The sequence below is a fragment of the Salarias fasciatus genome, chromosome 11 (genome assembly GCF_902148845.1).
Source record: "Salarias fasciatus chromosome 11, fSalaFa1.1, whole genome shotgun sequence".
Lineage (NCBI taxonomy): Eukaryota > Metazoa > Chordata > Actinopteri > Blenniiformes > Blenniidae > Salarias > Salarias fasciatus.
In genome coordinates this window covers 15,697,750-15,711,379 of record NC_043755.1, presented here as the reverse complement: position 1 = coordinate 15,711,379, position 13,630 = coordinate 15,697,750, and the positions used below count along the sequence as shown (strand labels likewise).

Sequence of the window (13,630 nt, the reverse complement as noted above, 5' to 3'; positions counted from 1 at the left end):
GAGGTTTGAGCAGCCGGAGCAGCAGCCTCTCAAAAGTCTTCATTACCACGGATGTTAGGGCAACTGGTCTGTAGTCCTTCATCCCTGCAGGCCTTGCCACCTTGGGCACTGGGACAAGGCATGAGGTCTTCCACAATGCAGGGACACATCCAGTCTGAAGACTCCGATTGAAGATGGTTCGGAGAGGCACAGCCAACTCTGACGCACACTCCTTCAGCAGCCGTGGTGATATCCCATCAGGCCCTGCAGCTTTCCGTCCATGGAGCCTCCTCAGCTCCACACGCACCTCCTCCATAGTGAAGCCCGTCGCGTCAGCAGAAGTGGAACAGCCACTGGGTGGAGAGGAGGAGCAGGTCGCAGCAGCCGAGGTGGAGTGGCCGCCAGGTGGACATCTGTTAGTATGTGTGTGTGTTTGTGCAGAGTCAAACCGGTTGTAAAAGCGGTTGAACTCATCCGCCATGTCCACATCACCAGGAGCTTCACATCCCTTCTCCTTGAAACCAGTAATGGTTCTCATGCCCTTCCAAACCTCTTGGGAGCTCTTATCCTGCAGCTTCCTCTCGAGTCCTGCTTTGTACTCCCTCCTGGCCTGTCTCATGGCCCTCCTCAGGTCATGTTGAGCAGTCCTCATTCTCTGTCAGTCACCAGACTTAAAAGCCTCCTTCTTGCAGTTCAGCAGATGTTTTGTGTCACTTTTGATTCACGGCTTGTTGTTCAGGAAGCAGTGCACAGTTTTCAGGGGCACTACCACATCCGTGCAGAAATTTATGTAGTCTGTGACACAGACCACGCTCTCATTGATGTCATTGTCCATGTCTGAACCCACAAGCAGATTCCAATCTGTGGATTCAAAACAGTACCTCAGCCTGCCTGTTGTCTCAGGGGTCCACTGCCTAATGGGGCATTCACACTGGACGCGTCGCGGGCGTCGTCGACGCTCGGGATGCCTCGAAGCTGACGCTTGTGACGCTTTAAACGCGACGCTGACACCGGGTGGTCACAAAGCTCGCGACGCTCGCGACGCTCTTGATGCACGTCAGTTAATTGGCGCGCTGGAGGCTGATTTCTGTTTCCAGCTATGGCGGATCGCATCAGGAGAGCGGCTTGGCTTTATTTGTTAAATAAAGTTAGACCGCGTTGTCGTCGGAAAAGTCGCTATTGGCTGCTCTGCTCCTCTCTGCTCTGACTGCAGCGGGGAGCGCTGCTGAGACTGACCGCTTGTGAGTGCTTTGGGACGGGCGAGGGGCTCACGCAGCACCCGCTGCTCATTGACGACAGCAACGAGACGTCCTGTCACGTCTCCAGAGCACCAGAGAAGGTTGCTAGATTTGTCGCTAGTTGCTTTTGACAAAAAAACGTCGCCAAGAGGCTTTGGAAAGTCGCCAGATTTAGCGAGAAAGTCGTCAAGTTAGCAACACTGGCTGGCCCGCATCGGTGCTCGGATCACTCGTAGTGACGTAGCACCGGAGGGATCGTCTCTGATTGGTTGACGCTCAGCGGCAGCGCGTCGAAAGTTCAGTTTTCCCAACTCTCAAAAAGCGACGCTCACGACGCTCCTGACGCCGGGGACGAGCGTCGTGGGCGTCGATGCTCCAAACGCTGGAAAAGCGACGCTCATGACGCTCCTGATGCGCCGCCCGCCGCTCCACGACGCTCGTCCACCATAGACTTTGCGTAGAAAAGCGCCGCTCACGACGCTTGCGACGCGTCCGGTGTGAATGCACCATAAAAGATCTCCTGACTGTAGGCAGTCTCATCACAGATGGTGTGTATGCTGGTCTGAGGTGTATGAGATTGTGGTCGGACTTTCCAAGGGGAGGCAGAGGCACGACAGAGTAAGCAGATTTTACATTCACGTAACACAGGTCCAGAGTGTTGTTATGTCTGGTTGGACACTGCACATATTGAGTGAAGCCGCCTAAATGAGGGCTCACATCAACATGGTTGAAGTCCCCTGAAATTATGATGCGCGCCTCTGGATGTGAGGACTGGATCCTGGGCACCGCCTCCTGGATGACGTCACACGCTGACATTGCGTCCGCACGCGGCCGGATGTAAACAATAATGGTGGCGACCAGGTGGAACTCCCTCGGGAGATAATATGATCTCAATCCGACTGCCAGGAGCTCTACATCACGGGTACAGCTCATGGGAAAACCTGATTTACATTTTATTGTTTATATTACCAAAAATACAGTCAGACAGGTCAATAAGAGCATTTATTTTAGCTCATTTTAAAGATGAAAGACATGAGTTTATAATTGGGATAGAAAGCATTGTGCAATTCAAGGGCAGCTGCTAAAATATATGAATATCTGTGATTAATAACCTTGATGTCAAAACTGCTCAGAGATCTTTTTTTTTCATATTAAATCTTAGATAACAGCCATCACCAATGTGATGAATTAGTATTAGTTAAACCTTTTACGAAACTGAACAGTATGTTCAATTCCGTAAATGTTATTATTACCAAAGTTATTATTGTGAATATCAGGAATTAAAATCACCATTGCTCATGGTATTTTTGTAGTAACAATGTTCTGACATGATGAATCTATATTTACAAATAAAAAAACTATAAGTAAACGATTACCTTTCTCAAATGTTGTGGTTATTTTTATTTATTTTTTTTGTCTTGTCTTATTTTCAGATTGAAATAATTTTTTCCATTAGAAAAGTTGTCTTTTTTAATGCCAGTTCACAACAATACTCTAATACTAATAATTCAATTGAAAAAAATGATTGTTTTATAGCTCTATATAATAAGTGGACTTTGTTAATGTTGGTTTAGTTGTTTTTCTAAATTCAGATTCCTTTTGCAGAGACTCTAAAGAAGAAAGGTAAGAAATACAGCAGGAAGCTGAGAACATGTCAGAAGTTTACAGAGGCAAGATACAGATCGAAGCAGGACTACAAGAAAAAATCAGATATCAGCAATATTTATCAAGTCAGACAAGAATATTTCAAATTCATCTGTTTGCAGATGTTATGTGTAGTTATGATTTGTGCTTAATTCATCTAAAAATGTCAGACTTCATTGTACCTTCAGTGTGTCAGTCTTCAGTCTGTTGGTCCCTGATGTCTCTGAGTCTCTTCCACCCCACCGACTGTCCATGTCTGGTGTCACAGTTTGTCTGGGTCTGTCTGCCTCACCTCACATTTCCAGTTACCCTATTATCCTATGCTGTGCTGCTTCTGTACCGTAAAAACAAATGATTATATTTAAAATCGAGGAAAAACTAAGATTTTTGCATTTTTGCAGAGGTCGCCTTGGCAGCATTTAAAGTCAAGTCCTTTTGGATGTGGTACTTCTGGGATATTGAAGGCTGAACACATCTGCGTGGAGGCGCAGCCCTTCATTGATCAGATTTCCAGAGAGCTCATTAGTGTTGCCTCATCTGGGAGCGGCCTTCAGGTGAAGCAGGAAATCATTCTTGCATCATTTCAAAACTTCTGCTCTGTACTGAACTTTCACTTCTGCAGAAACAGAAAGTCACAGTCCTCCTGACCATTCAGTCCTCCAGTCTTCCCACCAGGGAGTTTAGCCCAGTCAGTGGCCCATTTGCCAGGGATTCTCGTCACTGGTGCGTGGGCTGTACTGCCACGGCTGCATAATGTGGCATGGTGGGGAGTTGCACTCCTCTCCATCAGAGGCAGTGTGGCTGGTAATTACCAGGCATCTATAACAACACCTGCTCCGCCCTTCCTCTTCCTCCCTCATGGGGCTGACAGACATGTGTCTGCTGTGCGGACGGCCTGTATGTGTGGGATAGCGTTGGGATTTCCACAAAGGTACGCATGTCCTGCTTATCTTTAATCACTTAGCAGCCTCAGCAGTGTATTTACCCCAGCCCTGTGCTTCACAGCTGTGTGAATTGACTGGGAGCTGGACTGCCCTGGAGTCAGTGTGGGAGCGGTGTGTTTCCAGCAGCTGCCGCTGCTGAATTGGGCTGTGTGTGCTTGGTGTGACAGGTGTGTAAGTCCCTCCTCGGCAGGGAATGGTGACTTATTGGTTAGATTAATTTCAATATATTCTGGTACAATTTCATGATTTGTGTTACAGTTGTGCAATCACCAGCTGTGGCTGCTCCTGGGCTTACTGCTGTTTTGGCTCCCCTTCTCTGGATGTGCTTGGCACCAAATCGTTGCGTTGCAGCCTCCTCAGTGCACCCTGCTGCCCTCGGGGCCTGATGGACAGTCCGGGCACCTTAAGGAGTGTTGCTCACCTGCATTGAACCTAGGAACTTGGGCATGTGCCGTGCTGTGGCATTTTTATAGATGCAGACGCACCATTTCTTTTGATTTCCTTTTCTATTTCTTTCTTCTGTTGGATTGCATTTATTAGTGATTACTTTGTTTCATTGTTTTCAATTCAATTCCTTTGGTTTCTTTATTTTGTTCAGTATTTTTTAATTTCTGTTTTGTCATTTTGTATAAATTACCGGTACTTTGTTCTCTTTTTCCTCTGAATATTTAGGTTTGGGATTCGTTTGGGGTATGAGGACTGCCATTGTTGCATGAGATTGATTGTGGTTTTCTTGCCTTTTGGCAGGTGCTGGGCACTGGAGCGGCAGCAGTTCCCTGGTGGTGGTCCCTTTTTCAGTTTTTATTTGCTGTGCCATGGGTGTTGTGCATTTTGGATCCTTCCCCCCTTTTTGTTATCGCTGTCGTGGTAAGCCCCAGCCCCTTTTACTCACCTCACCACTCGTTCCGCCACAATAAGAAAGAACACCATTCAGAGACTATAAAACAAATGAATCTTAAAATGAATTCTAAAACGCACACAACCAGAACAGGAGCTGTGTTCGCTTTACAGGCTCCAGTTAGTAACTGAGCAGCAGCATTCTGAACCAACTGGAGACGAAGCACGGCAGACATAAAGTAGCAATGCAGTAATCCAGCTGGGACGTAATAGAAGCCTTTAGCACTGTTTGAAAGTGCTGAACTGCATCTATGGGCTTTACCTTTGACAACTTTTTAAAATAGATGAAGCTTGGAGTGGCAGGAAGGATTCAAACCTCAGTCTCTCTGTCACAGTGCTGCGCAAAACAAATGAGGACCTGGTGATTCAGTTTTAAGCAATTTAATTAAAGGTGCATGACGGAGTTTGCATGTTTCATGCGAAACAAAGGCCCCTTCAGGCCTTTGGTGTAACTGCAGCTTAGTGAAACGCTCATGCCTGTGGCTTGTGTCCATGTACAGAAGAGGGGAATAAAACTGCATTAGCAGCGTTGGCTAGTTTGTTTCTTTCCTCTTGGCTACCTTGTCAGGGTTTGTTATTCATCCGATGTTTGATTTTAATATTCTTTTGATGCCCCTTTGATGGCCTTTCGTTTGACAGCATACCTCTTCTTTCAATATATCAGGGTTGATCTGGTAGGTCTGTTGTTGCATGCTATAAACTGGAAGTGTGTATTGTATAAGTCTGCAACTCAAGTGGTGGAAAGAAGAAGTGGTTGTGAGCTGTTACCTGATAGTGTGTTTATAATTTCAGTATTGGCACTTATTGTTTGTTTCTGAACAACAAAACTGTCATGATTTTCATAAGAGCAGTTTCTAGTTTACTAAAGTTGATTTTTTTTTTAAATTTTACTTTGTTCCCCACAAATTCAAAAAGACGTGATGCAGAACTTTCATGCATTTGAAAATTAAAATGGGTCAGTACCGACCCAAACATGAGAGGAAAGGTTAAATGAGTGAAACAGCAACATACCTATAAATGACAAAGGATGAAACTAAAAAAACCCAATGAAAACAGAAGCCCCCAGAAGTTTTGTTACTTTCACGTTCACAAAATTTTGTTTTTAATCATTTCAAATTTAAAAGCAATGAAGGAAAACCACTCAAACCTAGACGATCTCAGAGAAATGCACACAGAAACATAACAAAACATGCAAAACGATTACTGAAAGTGAAATGTGGCTAGGAGCACAATAACCTCTAAAACAAAACAAATTCAAAGAAATCATGTCATGCTGAAACAAGAAATAAGCTTCCTTCTTGACTCACTGCAATTTCTACATTTTCATGCATCATTTAAGAGAGTAATCAAAGAGTTATTTCAAAAACTGAGAGGAAAAAAACTTCTTTCTGAGGCTAAGAGAACAAAAGCAAAGAGATCAGCGGCACCATCAGGACCAGCAGGCCAGTGCCTGTGCTACTGGCACCGTTGCAGAAGTCACCCTGGCAGCATGTAATGTGTATTCCATCTATTTTATTTTCAGAGAGGTCTGAGCATCGTTCACTGGTTGTACAGCCTTTCTGCGTCACCACACTCCCCGACACTGTGTCTGAGAAAATGGAACAGGAAATGTTATTTTTTTAACGTTTATATTTGATGACAAAAACTAGACCTTAGAAGTTATACTGTGACTTCTAAGTTATACCTTAGAAGACAACAGTGCACTGTTGTCCATCACAAGCGAAGCATTTTCTGCCATTTGGCTTTTCTGTGAAATAGACATACATTTATGATTGCAGCGTTCACTTCATTATAGTCTGGTTTTGTTTTGTTGTATTACTGATAATAAATATCAGGAAACATGAAATAGATTACCAGAAGCAGGTTGATAATTGCAGAGGTCAGTGAAGCAGCATTTGGAAGTGTGAACATGTCTGTTACTTAATCCATAATTGAGTGAGCCTTGATAAAAATTGATAATCGCTTTAACCAATAATACCTTTGACAGTAGCAACTCTTGAAGCAATGCTCTTTAAACCTGGCTTGCATTCTTGTGTGCTGCAGGAAGCATCCGATGAACACTGGTAGTCGCATTTGATGAGAGAACAAAGGCAGTTATTTGATCAGAAACACAAGTATACAATTTCAATTCATTAACGCTGAACTACATTGATTTGGAGAATAAAACAGAGACAGCATTAAAACAGCAAATGTGATCAACTAGACAGTTTCTACAGATGAGCAGATGAGTGGAACAAAAACACAAATGCAAATTAAACTCACGACATTTTAAAAAAACAGAACAAGAAGTTACTTTCAGGAAGAAGCACAAGCCCAAGCATCAGTGAAAACAGATGCATTCTGTGAAGGTGGGAAGCAGCTGAGCTGTTGAGGCAAGTTTAAGTGTTGTCCCTACCCAGCAGACACACTACGTTGTATTAACGTTGGTTCTTGGTTGGATATGGGTTGCAACGTTGGACAACCAAAAGCCAACGTTGATACAACATCTAAAGCTTACGTCAGTTAAACGTAGAAATTTTAACGTCAATCTGACGTTGTCATTTAGTTGGTTTCAAGTTGCGTTGGCCAGTAACCAACATCCAACGTCTGCTCAACGTTGAGTGCTAACGTTACATTGACGTCAGGTATATCACCAAAGCCCAACGTCTTCTAAACATTATATTGACAACATCCAAACAATGTTAAATTCCAACGTCAACCCAACGTTGTACTTTAGTTGGTTTTAAGTTGTGTTGGCAAGTAACCAATATCCAACGTCTGGTCAACGTCAAAGGCCAACGTCAAAATGACGTAGAATACTGACTTTCAGTTGTTGGGTTTACAACCAAAGCCCAACGTCTTCTAAACGTTATATTGACAACATCCAAACAATGTTAAATTCAAACGTCTACCCAACGTTGTACTTTAGTTGGTTTTAAGTTGTGTTGGCAAGTAACCAACATCCAACGTCTGGTCAACGTCAAAAGCCAACGTCAAATTGACGTTGAAGAACGATGTTCAGTTGTTGGGTTTACAACCAAAGTCCAACGTCTTCTAAACGTTATATTCACAACATCCAAACAATGTTAAATTCTAACGTCAACCCAACGTTGTACTTTAGTTGGTTTTAAGTTGTGTTGGCAAGTAACCAACATCCAAAGTCTGGTCAACGTCAAAGGCCAACTTCAAAATGACGTAGAATACTGACGTTCAGTTGTTGGGTTTACAACCAAAGCCCAACGTCTTATAAACGTTATATTCACAACATCCAAACAATGTTAAATTCAAACGTCAACCCAACGTTGTACTTCAGTTGGTTTTAAGTTGTGTTGGCAAGTAACCAACATCCAACGTCTGGTCAACGTCAAAAGCCAATGTCAAATTGACGTTGAAGAACGATGTTCAGTTGTTGGGTTTACAACCAAAGTCCAACGTCTTATAAACGTTATATTCACAACATCCAAACAATGTTAAATTCCAACGTCAACCCAACGTTGTACTTTCGTTGGTTTTAAGTTGTGTTGGCAAGTAACCAACATCCAACGTCTGGTCAACGTCAAAGGCCAACGTCAAAATGACGTAGAATACTGACGTTCAGTTGTTGGGTTTACAACCAAAGCCCAACGTCTTCTAAACGTTATATTGACAACATCCAAACAATGTTAAATTCAAACGTCTACCCAACGTTGTACTTTAGTTGGTTTTAAGTTGTGTTTGCAAGTAACCAACATCCAACGTCTGATCAACGTCAAAGACTAATGTCAAATTGACGTTGAACAACGATGTTCAGTTGTTGGGTTTACAACCAAAGCCCAACGTCTTCTAAACGTTATACTGACAACATCCAAACAATGTTAAATTCCAACGTCAACCCAGCATTGTACTTTAGTTGGTTTTAAGTTGTGTTGGCAAGTAACCAACATCCAACGTCTGGTCAACGTCAAAGGCCAACGTCAAATTGACATAGAATACTGACGTTCAGTTGTTGGGTTTACAGCCAAAGCCCAACGTCTTGTAAACGTTATATTGACAACATCCAAACAATGTTAAATTCAAACGTCTACCCAACGTTGTACTTTAGTTGGTTTTAAGTTGTGTTTGCAAGTAACCAACATCCAACGTCTGATCAACGTCAAAGACTAATGTCAAATTGACGTTGAACAACGATGTTCAGTTGTTGGGTTTACAACCAAAGCCCAACGTCTTCTAAACGTTATACTGACAACATCCAAACAATGTTAAATTCCAACGTCAACCCAGCGTTGTACTTTAGTTGGTTTTAAGTTGTGTTGGCAAGTAACCAACATCCAACGTCTGGTCAACGTCAAAGGCCAACGTCAAATTGACATAGAATACTGACGTTCAGTTGTTGGGTTTACAGCCAAAGCCCAACGTCTTCTAAACGTTATATTCACAACATCCAAACAATGTTAAATTCAAACGTCTACCCAACGTTGTACTTTAGTTGGTTTTAAGTTGTGTTGGCAAGTAACCAACATCCAACGTCTGATCAACGTCAAAGACTAACGTCAAATTGACGTGAACAACGATGTTCAGTTGTTGGGTTTACAACCAAAGCCCAACGTCTTCTAAACGTTATATTCACAACATCCAAACAATGTTAAATTCAAACGTCAACCCAACGTTGTACTTCAGTTGGTTTTAAGTTGTGTTGGCAAGTAACCAACATCCAACGTCTGGTCAACGTCAAAAGCCAACGTCAAATTGACGTAGAATACTGACGTTCAGTTGTTGGGTTTACAGCCAAAGCCCAACGTCTTGTAAACGTTATATTGACAACATCCAAACAATGTTAAATTCCAACATCACCCCAACGTTGTACTTTCGTTGGTTTTAAGTTGTGTTGGCAAGTAACCAACATCCAACGTCTGGTCAACGTCAAAGGCCAACATCAAATTGACGTAGAATACCGACGTTCAGTTGTTGGGTTTACAACCAAAGCCCAACGTCTTCTAAACGGTATTTTCACAACATCCAAACAATGTTAAATTCCAACGTCAAACCAACGTTGTACTTTAGCTGGTTTTAAGTTGTGTTGGCAAGTAACCAACATCCAACGTCTGGTCAACGTCAAAGGCCAACGGCAAATTGACATAGAATACTGACGTTCAGTTGTTGGGTTTACAACCAAAGTCCAACATCTTCTAAACGTTATATTGACAACATCCAAACAATGTTAAATTCCAACGTCAACCCAACATTGTACTTTAGTTGGTTTTAAGTTGTGTTGGCAAGTATCCAACATCCAACGTCTGGTCAACGTCAAAGGCCAACGTCAAATTGACATAGAATACTGACGTTCAGTTGTTGGGTTTACAGCCAAAGCCCAACGTCTTGTAAACGTTATATTGACAACATCCAAACAATGTTAAATTCAAACGTCTACCCAACGTTGTACTTTAGTTGGTTTTAAGTTGTGTTGGCAAGTAACCAACATCCAACGTCTGATCAAAGTCAAAGACTAACGTCAAATTGACGTGAACAACGATGTTCAGTTGTTGGGTTTACAACCAAAGCCCAACGTCTTATAAACGTTATATTCACAACATCCAAACAATGTTAAATTCAAACGTCAACCCAACGTTGTACTTCAGTTGGTTTTAAGTTGTGTTGGCAAGTAACCAACATCCAACGTCTGGTCAACGTCAAAAGCCAACGTCAAATTGACGTTGAAGAACGATGTTCAGTTGTTGGGTTTACAGCCAAAGCCCAACGTCTTGTAAACGTTATACTGACAACATCCAAACAATGTTAAATTCCAACGTCAACCCAACGTTGTACTTTAGCTGGTTTTAAGTTGTGTTGGCAAGTAACCAACATCCAACGTCTGGTCAACGTCAAAGGCCAACGTCAAAATGACGTAGAATACTGACGTTCAGTTGTTGGGTTTACAACCAAAGCCCAACGTCTTCTAAACGTTATATTGACAACATCCAAACAATGTAAAATTCCAACGTCAACCCAACGTTGTACTTAACTGGTTTTAAGTTGTGTTGGCAAGTAACCAACATCCAACGTCTGGTCAACGTCAAAGGCTAACATCAAATTGATGTCGAATACCGACGTTCAGTTGTTGGGTTTACAGCCAAAGCCCAACGTCTTGTAAACGTTATACTGACAACATCCAAACAATGTTAAATTCCAACGTCAACCCAACATTGTACTTTAGCTGGTTTTAAGTTGTGTTGGCAAGTAACCAACATCCAACGTCTGGTCAACGTCAAAGGCCAACATCAAATTGACGTAGAATACCGACGTTCAGTTGTTGGGTTTACAACCAAAGCCCAACGTCTTCTAAACGGTATTTTCACAACATCCAAACAATGTTAAATTCCAACGTCAAACCAACGTTGTACTTTAGCTGGTTTTAAGTTGTGTTGGCAAGTTACCAAGATCCAATGTCTGGTCAACGTCAAAGGCCAACGGCAAATTGACATAGAATACTGACGTTCAGTTGTTGGGTTTACAACCAAAGCCCAACATCTTCTAAACGTTATATTGACAACATCCAAACAATGTTAAATTCCAACGTCAACCCAGCGTTGTACTTTAGTTGGTTTTAAGTTGTGTTGGCAAGTATCCAACATCCAACGTCTGGTCAACGTCAAAGGCCAACGTCAAATTGACATAGAATACCGACGTTCAGTTTTTGGGTTTACAACCAAAGCCCAACATCTTTTAAATGTTATGTTGACAACCTCCAAACAATGTTAAATTCCAACGTCACCCTGACGTTCTCATTTAGTTGGTTTCAAGTTGTGTTGGCAAGTAACCAACATCCACTGTCTGGTCAACGTTAAAGGCTAACGTCAAATTGATGTAGAATGCTGACATTCAGCCGTAGGGTATACAACCAAATTCCAACATCCTCTGAACATTACACAATGACAACGTCAAAATAACATTAAATTCTAACATCAAGTCAAGTGAAGTCAAATTTATGTCTATAGCACACTTACAGACAGCAACAGCTGAAACCAAATTGCTTCACATAAAAACAGTGCATAAAGAGCTTGATAAAATATATATACAGAGGGTAATTAAATATGATGATAATAATGAAAAAGCCTAACTTATCTATGGGTTGGGCTGGTGGCTGGACACTTATTTAAAAGCAAATGAGAAGAGGTGGGTCTTGAGGAGGGATTTAAGGACCTCCAGGGTCTCAGCTGCTCTGATGTGAGGTGGGAGTGTGTTCTCGAGTTTGGGGGCTGCGACCGCAAAGGCTATGTCTCCCTTGGCCTTTTGCCTGGCCTTTGGCAACACTAAGCACCGTTGGTCAGCTGACTGCCGCTCTCTGAACGGGTTGTAGTAGCAAAGGAGTTCTTCATAGGGAGATATAACTGGACATCTTCAGCAAAGCAGTGGAAGGAGATGTTTGGTGCATAATTGTCCCACGGTAGAGCGCTTGTGTCTCAGGTGTGAGAACTGCAGGTCTGCTGTTTACCTGCTGTGATCATGTGACCTGATTCAACAAACTTTCCCTCATAATCTCTTTATCACATTCTATTCCACAATGCTATTAAATGTGATTTTATCGTCTTATTGTCTTGAGGGAGACTCTGTGACTGGAGTGAGTAATTATGTCCAAAGATCGTCCCAAAAAAAAAAAGTCAGCGACAGTCAGCCCTCCTGGGCTCTTTGGTGAATTAACGTCCGAAAGTGTCTGCTGGTTATAGGATGTAATTTAGGGGGAAAAAAAACTTACAACGTCCTCATGCTATCCACTATAAACAGTGAGAGAGGATCTCCATCACAGCAGAATATCACAGCTTCATGGTCGCGGTCGCTTTTACAGTGCAGCTATTCTCAGATGGCTCCACATTACCCATCATGCCCAGCAGTGAAGAGAGCCAGAGTAAAATTTGCTGTTATGTTGGCCATTTTTACAAGTGATTATTTTCATACCGATGCTGATCTGTCACAGTCACCATGAGTGAAAAGTCTGAGACTTTCATCAGGTCGCAGAACTCATCTCTCAGACGCTTACGATCTCTGTTGGTCAGTGTTGCCCAGTAGAACTGAGCTTCATACTGTGTGTATATTTTATAAATGTGTTTTAATTTATTTTCGTTTATATTGTGGTTTTTATTTTTTTTATTCATTTATTCTCAGACACTGTGAAGAAAAAAAAGAAACTAATTGGTTGTTCACGATGTCTGTGAGACTTCATTCATTTCATTGGTTGCTATGTAGAAATACTGAAATCCTATTGGTTGGAGGGAAGCTAGTTCCCACCCCGTCGGTAGCAGCGCAGTTGATCCGGACGAGCAGAGAGGAGACACACAGGAGGAGGCGAACTGAGAAAAATCATTACTTTAAGGACGAATGAAGAGCTGGAAAAGCTTTGAGCCATCCATGAATGCACTTGGAAGCGAGGAAGCATCCAGGAAGTGATGCTAAAACTCTCCGAAATTCTTGGTGAGTGATATTCTCAGCTCAGCTAATGAGCGCACGTGTCTGATCAAGCTAGCTGCTGCGCCCTGCTGATGGCGGGCTTGCAGCATGTGTTTTTTTTCTTGTCATCTTGGTTCATCTGCTGAAACGACAGTTACTGCTAGGATACAGTTGATAGATAGATTTATTTAATTTTAAAAGACATTTTATTGTGGTTTGATTATACTTTGGGATCTCTGATGTGAGCTGTAGCTTAATTCAGTTGTGTTTTGCAAAATCACCAGTGCAATTTTCTTGAGTATTGATTTGAATTAACTGGTTTGATTGTTTTGTGAAGAGATTTTGCCAGTTTGTTTGTAAAATATGGGTTTATAATGTTTTTGTGTGCAAAAAAGTTGCAATAACTATAAAAACTTAATTTGTTAGAGGTTGTGCTAGAAAAATATTCTAGTTCATGATTTGAAATACAAACAATGGATTTCATGGTAAAAATTTGTAATCATAACTCATGGTTTAAAAGAAACTGAACCC

At 42.1% G+C, this 13,630-nt stretch overlaps 1 protein-coding gene across 1 annotated transcript in view; it reads right to left on the bottom strand.

Annotated features, from left to right (window-relative positions):
- The window catches only part of plex9.1 (PML-like exon 9.1), a 967,154-nt gene that overhangs the window by 113,384 nt on the left and 840,140 nt on the right, over positions 1–13,630 (bottom strand). The window lies entirely within an intron of this gene.